Source organism: Petaurus breviceps, unplaced genomic scaffold (genome assembly GCF_028583685.1).
Source record: "Petaurus breviceps papuanus isolate PSGF00001 unplaced genomic scaffold, PetGlider_PUasm1.0 90491, whole genome shotgun sequence".
Taxonomy (NCBI): Eukaryota; Metazoa; Chordata; class Mammalia; order Diprotodontia; family Petauridae; genus Petaurus; species Petaurus breviceps.
Window position 1 is genome coordinate 4,159,339 of NW_027187263.1, and position 9,463 is coordinate 4,168,801.

Below are 9,463 nucleotides of genomic sequence, written 5' to 3' on the forward strand. Positions count from 1 at the left end.
ATTTCTATTACTGCTCCCTCATGTAGCACATCAAGAACTATGATGTAAGAGGCCAAATCTGGAGGCTCCAATGGCTTCAATGGAAAACAAAACAAAACAAAACTTGTTTTATAAACATTTACTGATCTTTTCCTCGTATATATGCATGTACATATATATGTTCCTATATATGCATATATAAAATGTGTATATATGTATGATATATACCCATCTATCTATCTATCTATCTATCTATCTATCTATCTATCTATCTATCTATCTATCTATCTATCCATATGTATACATGTATATGTGTGTATTTACTCCAGAGGTATATTTTTTTCTTTACAGATGCATTCATTGTGATGTCCTTAGAGTCCTTTCCGGTACAGGCATAGTAATGAGAGATAACGAAATAAGAAAAATATGACAGTTTTGTTAAGCTTAAACTAAAAATAAGAGAGGGAATATTTAAATTAATCATATCTGAGCCAGATTTTTTCTCATCATTAATAAAATACTATTTCTGTCAGTGAATTGTTCACAACTGATGTTTAATGAGAAAAACAAATGACATTTGTTAGAGACATTTTATTTTGAGCACAGTAAAAAGCAGAGTAACATCCTAAATAAACTAGAAAAACTACCAGCATAAGTCTATTGTGCACTTTTAAGTATCATACCAATTGGTGTGAATTGATAGTGGATTTGATTTATACATTAAAAATTTGATTTATACATTAAAGATTTAAAAATACTTTTTAAATCATTAAAGAAGCCCATTATCTTCTGTTTCACATATGACACCGATCCCCATTTGTAAATATACCTTTAACATGAAAAACTCTAAAAAGCATTAATTATCATAGAATAAGTTCTTTCTTTTTAAAGGAAAAATATCTGATTTAAAATTTTAAATTACTCACTAATCCATTCCCTTGGATGATTTTTTCAAGTTTTCATAAACAAAGTAAACTGAGCCCTTCCTGTGCAATTAGAAGAGCATTAGCTACTAGCTCCAATGTGACAAGTGAAACAAAGTTTTCTCTACTTCCCTGTTCCAAATTCTCTATTGCAGTTGGACTCAAGCAATGTGCTATAGTCATTGTAGCCATAAGTACTTGCCCTGCTGTGTGCTGTGTTTAACATTTTCTTTTGTGGAGGCTAAAACATTATTTGTACATTGTTGATATGTCCCAGGGTAAACCCATTCTACCCAGGTGCCCATCAAACTTGGGCTCATACTCATCTATGTTGAACTGAGACTTCTTAGAAACAACAAGGAGATTGCTCTTAGTTAATCCAAACTACATTAAAAAAAATTATAGTGCCTTAATAAGTGATATTTATTTTTCCAGAATAATTAAGTAGAATCTTTTTCATATGAAGAAAATATTTAGGGGATAGAGCACTGGCCCTGGAGTCTGGAGGACCTGAGTTCAAATCCAGCTTCAGACACTTGACGCTAGCTATGTGATGTTAGGCAATTCAATTAACCCCAAATACTGTGCATAAATATATATTTATGTATACACATATGTATATACACACATGTATACATGTATGTATGCATACATCTATAACCACACCCATATATATGCACATATATAATGCATATTATCATCATATCTATTGGTTTTCAGTTACAAATCAGCATCATATTAATTAGTTACTATTTAAATATTTTGACTAGAAACTCCCTCATTGGCAGTGCTTAGTAGAGGGTAAATCTAGTTTTAAATTGACATTTAATCAGGCAAACCCATCTCTTGAAGAATTCAGAAAAAATGAGAGATCAATATTAGCTAGAATAGTCAGGAAAGCCCAGGAAATTCAGGAAATACTTCATGAGAAGCAGATATAGAAGATGTGGAAAGTCATGAGATGTGCCTAAGTTGGAAATTCAAGGTGAACCAGGAAGAGCTGGTTAACTCTTACTGTTAATAGGCTATCAAATCAGACGACTTTGAGACGTAAGCACAGCACAGGCCCTGCCTTGACCTGTATAAGTAGATACATCAGAGAATGTATCTTCAAAGTGGATTTGAAGCTATGAAGATGATTTGAAGCTGTACTCTCCATTTGTTCTTGATGGAACCACCACTCTATTCTTTGCATGTAAGGGTAATTTCTTCTAATGAAAATTTGCTTCATTAGTGTTCATTGCCACAGATTACAGGTCTGTTACAAAGAACCAGTGTCATATTGTAGGCTGCGGTAGACTTGACATCAACAAGATCTGGGTTTAAATCCTGTGAGAAATTTCTTTAAATTTTTTTTTAGACAAATACTAAAAAATAAATACATAATAAGAAAAGAAAAAGAAAAATTATAAACTTAAATATAAAGTAAGAAAAGAAAAAATGTCATGTGCACAGCAGAACAGAGGAGAGAATTCAAAATATATAGCAATAACTTATTTCAAGAAAACCTATATATTAAATACTGTGTGCTAAGTTGAAAGCTGTCCATCTTTTCTTTGTTTCCTTGTAGGCTTTCTTTTGTTTTCTACTGAACACTTTTTACTTTGTTATTTTTCCTCTTTTCTCTCCCCTATCCACCACCTCAAGGCTACAAACTGAGCATGGATATATTTATATGTAGTATTAATATATACATAAACATATACATATATGCACATGCATACATATACTTTCCCTACGAGATTCTCCTCCTAATCTTGTTTTTGTTTGTGTATCTTTTTTTCCTATTTCTTTTAACTCCTCTACTTTACTTCTACCTGCTACCTTGCCCTCCTATTACTTAATCTACCCCCACTACAGCAATTCCTCCCTTACCCTCCCATTCCACTAAATCTAAACACCCTTTTGTGACCTCCTTTGACCTAGTCTGTCCCCCTCCCCTCTAAAACTCCTTCCCTTATCCTCCCATTCTAAATCTGAATCTAAATACCCTTCTGTACTCCACTGTTAACCTATTCCCTCACCCTCCCTCTTAAAGATCCCTCTTTTATACTCTCCCTCTCCCTGTCCCATTAGAATTTTGTTTTTTAAATTTATAAGACTTTTATACTCTTCTAGATGGACATGTATTTTTCCTTCTTAAACACATTCCCGATGAAAGTAGATTTCCAGAACTAACAGTCACCCTTCCCCAACTAATTCATCTGTAGTGGTTCTTCCACTTATACCTCATTTGTATAAGATAATTATTGTTTTAGCTTTCTTAAGTGGTTTTACTTTTTGAAATCATATCATACTCAGATCTACCCCAAACTTTCTTATAAGCTATCTAATTACTAGTAACAATCTTAGACATAGGTTTTACATTTTCCATACATAAAAGGTAAACAACTCATCCTTATTGATGCCCTTGTAATTGGTCATTGGTATGTACCTTATATTTCTTTTGGCTCTTGTATATTAAATTTTCTATTGAGTTCAGGGTGTTTTTTTTTTTTTAGTGTCCTGAAAGTCTGACAGTTAATCAAATGTCCACTTTTTTCCATTCAAAATTATGCTTAGCTTTGCTGGGTTTGGTATTTTCAGTCAGAGGCCTAGTTCTTTTGCTCTTTGATATATAGTATTCCAAAACCTGAAGTCTTTTAGTGTCGCCAATGCTAGGTCTTGTGTGATTCCAATTGTGGTATCATCATATGCAAATTGAATTTTTTTGTTGTTGTTGCTCGTAACATTTTATTCTTGATTTAGGAGTTTTGGAATTTAACTACAATATTCCTATGAGTTTTCCCTGTAGGACCTCTTTTAGGTGGTAATTGGTGGATTTTTTCTAGTTCCACCTTCCCCTCATGTTCTTAATGCTTCAGGACAATTTTCTTTAATTATTTCTTGTAGTATTGTACCAAGATTCTTTTTTTATTAGAACTTTCAAGTAGTGTAATTATTTTTATGGTTGTTCTTGATCCGTTCTCTAGATCTGCTGTTTTTCTTAAGAGGTGTTTCCCATTCTCTTCTGTTTTTTCATTATATATATATATATATATATATATATATATACATATATATATATATATATATTTATTTATTTCTTCATCCCTTATAACTTTAGTGGCTTCCCCTTGCCCAATTCTTATTTTCAAGGAGTCATTTTCTTTCAAGATTCTGAATCTCCTTTTCTAATTGGTTGACTTTCTTGTCATAAACTTATTTTTCTTGTATTATTCTTATTTTTCTTTTTAATTTTTCCTCACTCTCATTTGATTTTCAAAGTCTTTTTTCTTTAGTTCTTCAATGAAACTTCTAAATGGTTAAGTTATGGAACCTCTATAATTCAGTTACCTTATCTATAAAATAGGGATAATAATGGAACCTAACATACTAAGTTGTGAGCATCAAATGAGATAATGTATGCAAAGTATCTTGTAAACCTTACGCAACATACAAATGTGAAATAATATTATTCATGTAATATTTGGGACTAGAGCTATCCTTTGAAGAAAAGGAAAGATTTAGATATTAGCCTTTTCTTTTTAGTTTTTAAAAATCTTTATTATTTGACTATTTATTTTGAACCCAACAGACACTCTCATAGCTATCACTAGCCACCAAAACTACAGAGTCAGCAAGATAAATAAAATGAAGTACACCTTGAGTAAGCTAAAGTCCTGGTTATGAGGATAAGGGATTTCCTTCCCCTCACAGGGGGACTGAGGAGTGACACAGCCATTATTCTTTAACCAATGGTATGATATGAAATATTTGCCATCTTGTTCCCTCAGGTTCATGGAGCTGTAAGAGGGACTGGTCAACTACAGGCCCCACACTGTACTAACCTATAGGACCAGAGCAAAATCACAAAACACAGAGAGGAGAATTCATCTAACAAGGGAGCTTACTGTTGAATGAGTGAATATACCACTGCCCTCCTCCAATCAATCAAAGCCCTCAGATGGTAGCTTGGGGTCTCTGAGGACACACAAAAGTTTTGGGCCTTAGGAAGCCTTACCACCATCTTTAAAAGTACAAGGGACATGAGGGAAAGCTTCACTAGTTAGTGTGTGTCAATTCATCCTGTAGACACTCTAGTTTATGCAGTCAGACAGAAAGTCGTTATTGCTGCTGCTGTTGTTGTTGTTGTATTATTTGTTCAGGGAAAGCAACAACTTGGTGTTCTCTGTAGGAGAATGAACAGATGCGGAAAATGCAATGAGAAGTGTAGCAATATCTTGGGCTCCTGAATGCAGCTGGAGAGCTAACTGTTTCCTCTCAGAGGACAGCCAGACTTTGAGCAGTACCTTCTCCAGCTGGGACAGCTGCTTCATTAGCAGGGCGACAGATACAGACACAAGACACACAACACATCCATTAGCTCAATGGGTGGGAATTTCCAGGTATTTACTAAAACTATGCAGAAAGCTTTACTCATTCCAAATGTACAATAAACATTTGATTCAGGGAACTGTCATACCTTTTTCTTCAGTGAAAGTGTTACTATGAGCAAAGAAATTTTAAACCCATTTAACAAAAGTAACTCCAAAATATTGTTTTGTATTAGAATGCTATCTATACTCCATAGATTACCTAGTTTTTAATAACCAAAAAACAGTTTTATGAGTCAATGTGTCTTGGGTGTGCAAATTTTATTCATTCACACAATCTTTTAGAGAGTAAATCTTTATTCTTTAGCTCTCTATACAACTTTAATCATCTGTATCCTCTTTGATGCGGCCCTCCCAAGAGATTCCTCTTTTTCTTGTTTACTTTTATAAGAATGTCATTTTGTGCTATGTCACGACCTGTTTCATTTCCATTTTACTTTACACACTCGAAGGAAATGGGGTGTTTTTTTAAATAGCCATTTTACTTGTTAATACGGTATTTTGATATTTATAACAAGTCTTTCAGTTGAGGGGGGAAAAGCTTTTCTAACTGAGGTGCAAAATGGCTTACAATGGAAAAGTATAGGACAGAAATTTATCCTTACACAGTACAAAACATTTTCACTAGACAGAGACATTTAATAAATAAAACAAAACATTATTTAAAAAGCCCATTGGGAGCAGGCACTGGAGGATCAGTTGGGTACCTGGTCACCCCACATATTAAGAAAGGCCAATTTAGAATGTTTGCTCTGTCAAGAAATAAGCAACCCCAAAGTATACAGATGGTGGATTGTCTACAATAGTTTTTTCTATCATGTTCATTAGTAGTGATGGCTGCAAAGTGTCTGATAGGAGAAGCTTTCCTTTAATCTAGGTCTTTTACTGAGCAGCAGATATCCTCTGGGAAGTCTGAGCACTTGCTGTTTCCTCCCAAATCTATTGTGAAACTCTTCCTATCTTCAACTGTTGCACAATAGGCAGTTTGTTAGTTCATCCACATGTTCATGTATCCCCATGTGACACAACATCATCACAGTACTCAGAATCAAATCAATGTCCTTCCCAGCCATGTCCTTCCCAGCCATGTCTGGGACAGTTCTGTGAACTCAATCAAAGATTGTGACTGTTGGCACCAATGTTTCCACTTAGTGTTACGTGAAGGTTTCCAATCAGGACAGCATAGAAATCACTAAGGATTCCCCATATATGTTTGGCATCACAAAAACATCAAACTGGGGTGGATCTTGTACCATATTCAAACATTGTATCAAGGTATATCTCATTACTTTTACTATTTTTACAATTTTCTGTAACTTCCCTGCACTTTTGAAGAAAAAGCCCATCTAACCTTTGCATGATAGTTGTTTTCTGCACAGCAGTCACATTACTTCAGTGATTGTTCTGGCAAATTCTACAGAAAAATTCTGCAATATGTTTGCTTGCTTCTTCAGTGTTGTACAGTACCATGAATAATTACATGCCCAATGCCACAGTACTCTCTTTCAGAGTTCACCCAAATTGTGACAATATTTGGTTGCACATAAGGTGTTTCATAGCTGGAGACATGTGGATGTATATTTGTGTAAACGTTAAAAGTTTTACAAAGCAGAAGATTCATAGAAGGATGTCTAGCTCCTATTGATATCTTTAAGGGACTTTTCAGTCTCATCTTGTTTTTGTCTATGGATCTTTGACTTGAAGAGGAATCATCAACTTTCTTCTGCTTTCTTTAATGGCAGTGACATTCCTTTCTTCTTGCTGAATGAATGCTTTGGCAGGATCAAAACATCTTCATAACAGAAGCTGAAATTTCTGGTCCAATAATTTCTGGTCTCCTGGGATAAGGTCACAGTCTGTGCACCACCAACAAAACCTCAGATCTCCTGTTTTGGGTGGCTGAAGGTCCCCTGGGATCTAAGATACCTTCATGATGGGATGGGCATTTGTGTCTCCCTGCAGGAGGGAAGACAGGAGCCCAAAGTATTCCCTTCCCATCCTAATTAATTTTCAGTAAAAGATACATGTAATATTGGAGACATTCTGGAGTTCTTATTTTTTTCCTATTCTCTTTTGGGTCAAATTCCAGTCATTGGCTTTAACTGCAAATTTTTCTGTGTTTTAGGCCCTGGTAATCCCAGAGATCCATTGTGAATCCTCAGTCCTTCCAAATCAACACTCTAGGGAACAGAAGGGAAAAAAATGCATTCAGTTAAGTACCATCATCTGTGTGTCTTCTTGCTCCATATGGTCCATTTGATGATTATTACAGGTCTCTGCTCTACAGTCGTTCATGCACAAATTTTTCCTAAGGCATACCTTGTGTGTGACTAACAACCATGGAACATAGCCTATTATTACTGAGCATTTACGATGTATATAGCACTTAATCACCTCTACTCTTCCCTTCCAACTGCAGAGAGCATAACAACATGCCCTCCAGAGCTGTAAGAACAGAAACCCCTTCATTTGCAATGTTTGGGGCTTCCCTGCTTGAACCATTTGCATGCTTGGATTTGAATGGAGAATTACTTTTCTCTAATTAGTGGCCTTTTGTGGTCACTTGTTCCTTTAAGGAAAAAAAGTGATATAGAGAATTCAGAAGGTAAGGACCATGGCACAGACGTTACATGACTGGGCAAAGTATTAGATACACCTAGTTGTGAGCTCAAATGATTCTGCCCCCACCCTGCCCTCTAACAGGGCTGCAACCTGAAAGTCACAAAAGCAGCCTTTTAGAAAGCTGCTGCTGCTATCCACAGGTGGAGGAAGTGTTTTTTTCAACCTAAGGAGACCATTTAGTGGTGTGGGAAAAGAACCTTGAGAGTTCCACTGTCCTTATGTTGACAGCTTCTTATACTCTCAGGGGAATCTGCCACTTTCTATCTGTCACACTTTGGGCTTCTCACTAAATTTCTTTGAGTCTCAGTTTCCTCATTTGAAAAGTGAAGGGGTTGCTCACTAAGTTCCTCTCTAGCTTAAAATCTATGACCTTGGGGATCCCTAAATCCTTTGTTTCTTTTTCCTCATAGGTTAAATATATAATAATGCCTGCACATGGAATGGTTACAAGTATATAGGGGGATATAATTTCATGACTGATTCCATAGATTTAATATGCAAAATAAGGACACAGAATATGAACATATGCTGGGAATATCAACTTTAGAAGCATTGTGAGTAAAGCCCTTTGTAAACCTCAAAGCACTCCAGAAATATGAGTTATAAGTCTACTGCGTTTACTTTAGATAGACTTTTGCATATCTATCTTTCTTAGCAGCTAGATGGCACAATGGATAGAGCACTGGTTCAAATCTGGCCTCAGACATGTGTTAGCTGTGTGACCCCAGGCAAGTGACTTAACCTCAATTTTCTCATCTGTAAAATTACCATAATAATTTACTTCCTAGGATTATTGTGAGGATCAAAATGAGATAATACTTGTGGTAAAGCACTAATCATAGTGCCTGAAACATAGTAAGTGCTGTAGTAATATTAACAGATAATTATAATGAATATTATTATTAAACACTGGACCTGGAGTCAGGAAGACGAGTTCAAATCCAGCCTCAGACACTTAATAGCTGTGTGACCCTAGGCAAGACATTTAACCTCTGTTTGTCTTAGTTTCCTCAGCTGTATAATGGAGATAATGAAAGCACTCCCAGGGTTATTGCGAGGACCAAATGAGATAATATTGTAAAAATCACTTAGCATAGTACCTTGGCACTGTCATTCCTATCTCTTTCTCTACCTAGAAAAGATAGCAATTGGTTTCCACTGTGAAAAATCTCACATGGTTACTCATGTTTGACCCATTCTATTTATTTATTTTACTGTTTAAAATACCTCTGAATGGGGACTTCAGGAAAAGTTTTTTTTTTTTTTTGCTTTATGGAGGGCAGTTGGGGTTAAGTGACTTGCCCAAGGTCACATAGCTAGTAAGTGTTAAGTGTCTGAGGCTGGATTTGAACTCAGGTCCTCCTGATTCCAGGGTCAGTTGTTCTATTCACTGCATCACCTAGCCACCTGGGAAAGATAATCTTTATGGGAAGGACAATAAATTTTTCCAGGAAAAGTGAAAAGAGCTCCCTTTAGGTATTTTTTATCTTGTTTTTTTTTTCTTAAAGAGATGGGAGAAAAATATAGATGTCACTGAACATTTCATTACTTTTAAATAAACCT

General features: G+C 35.4%; 1 pseudogene; it reads right to left on the minus strand.

The window, feature by feature from the left end:
• Positions 1-6,146: 6,146 nt before the first annotated feature.
• LOC138141810 (isocitrate dehydrogenase [NAD] subunit alpha, mitochondrial-like) lies at positions 6,147-9,014 on the minus strand (annotated as a pseudogene).
• Positions 9,015-9,463: the final 449 nt, after the last annotated feature.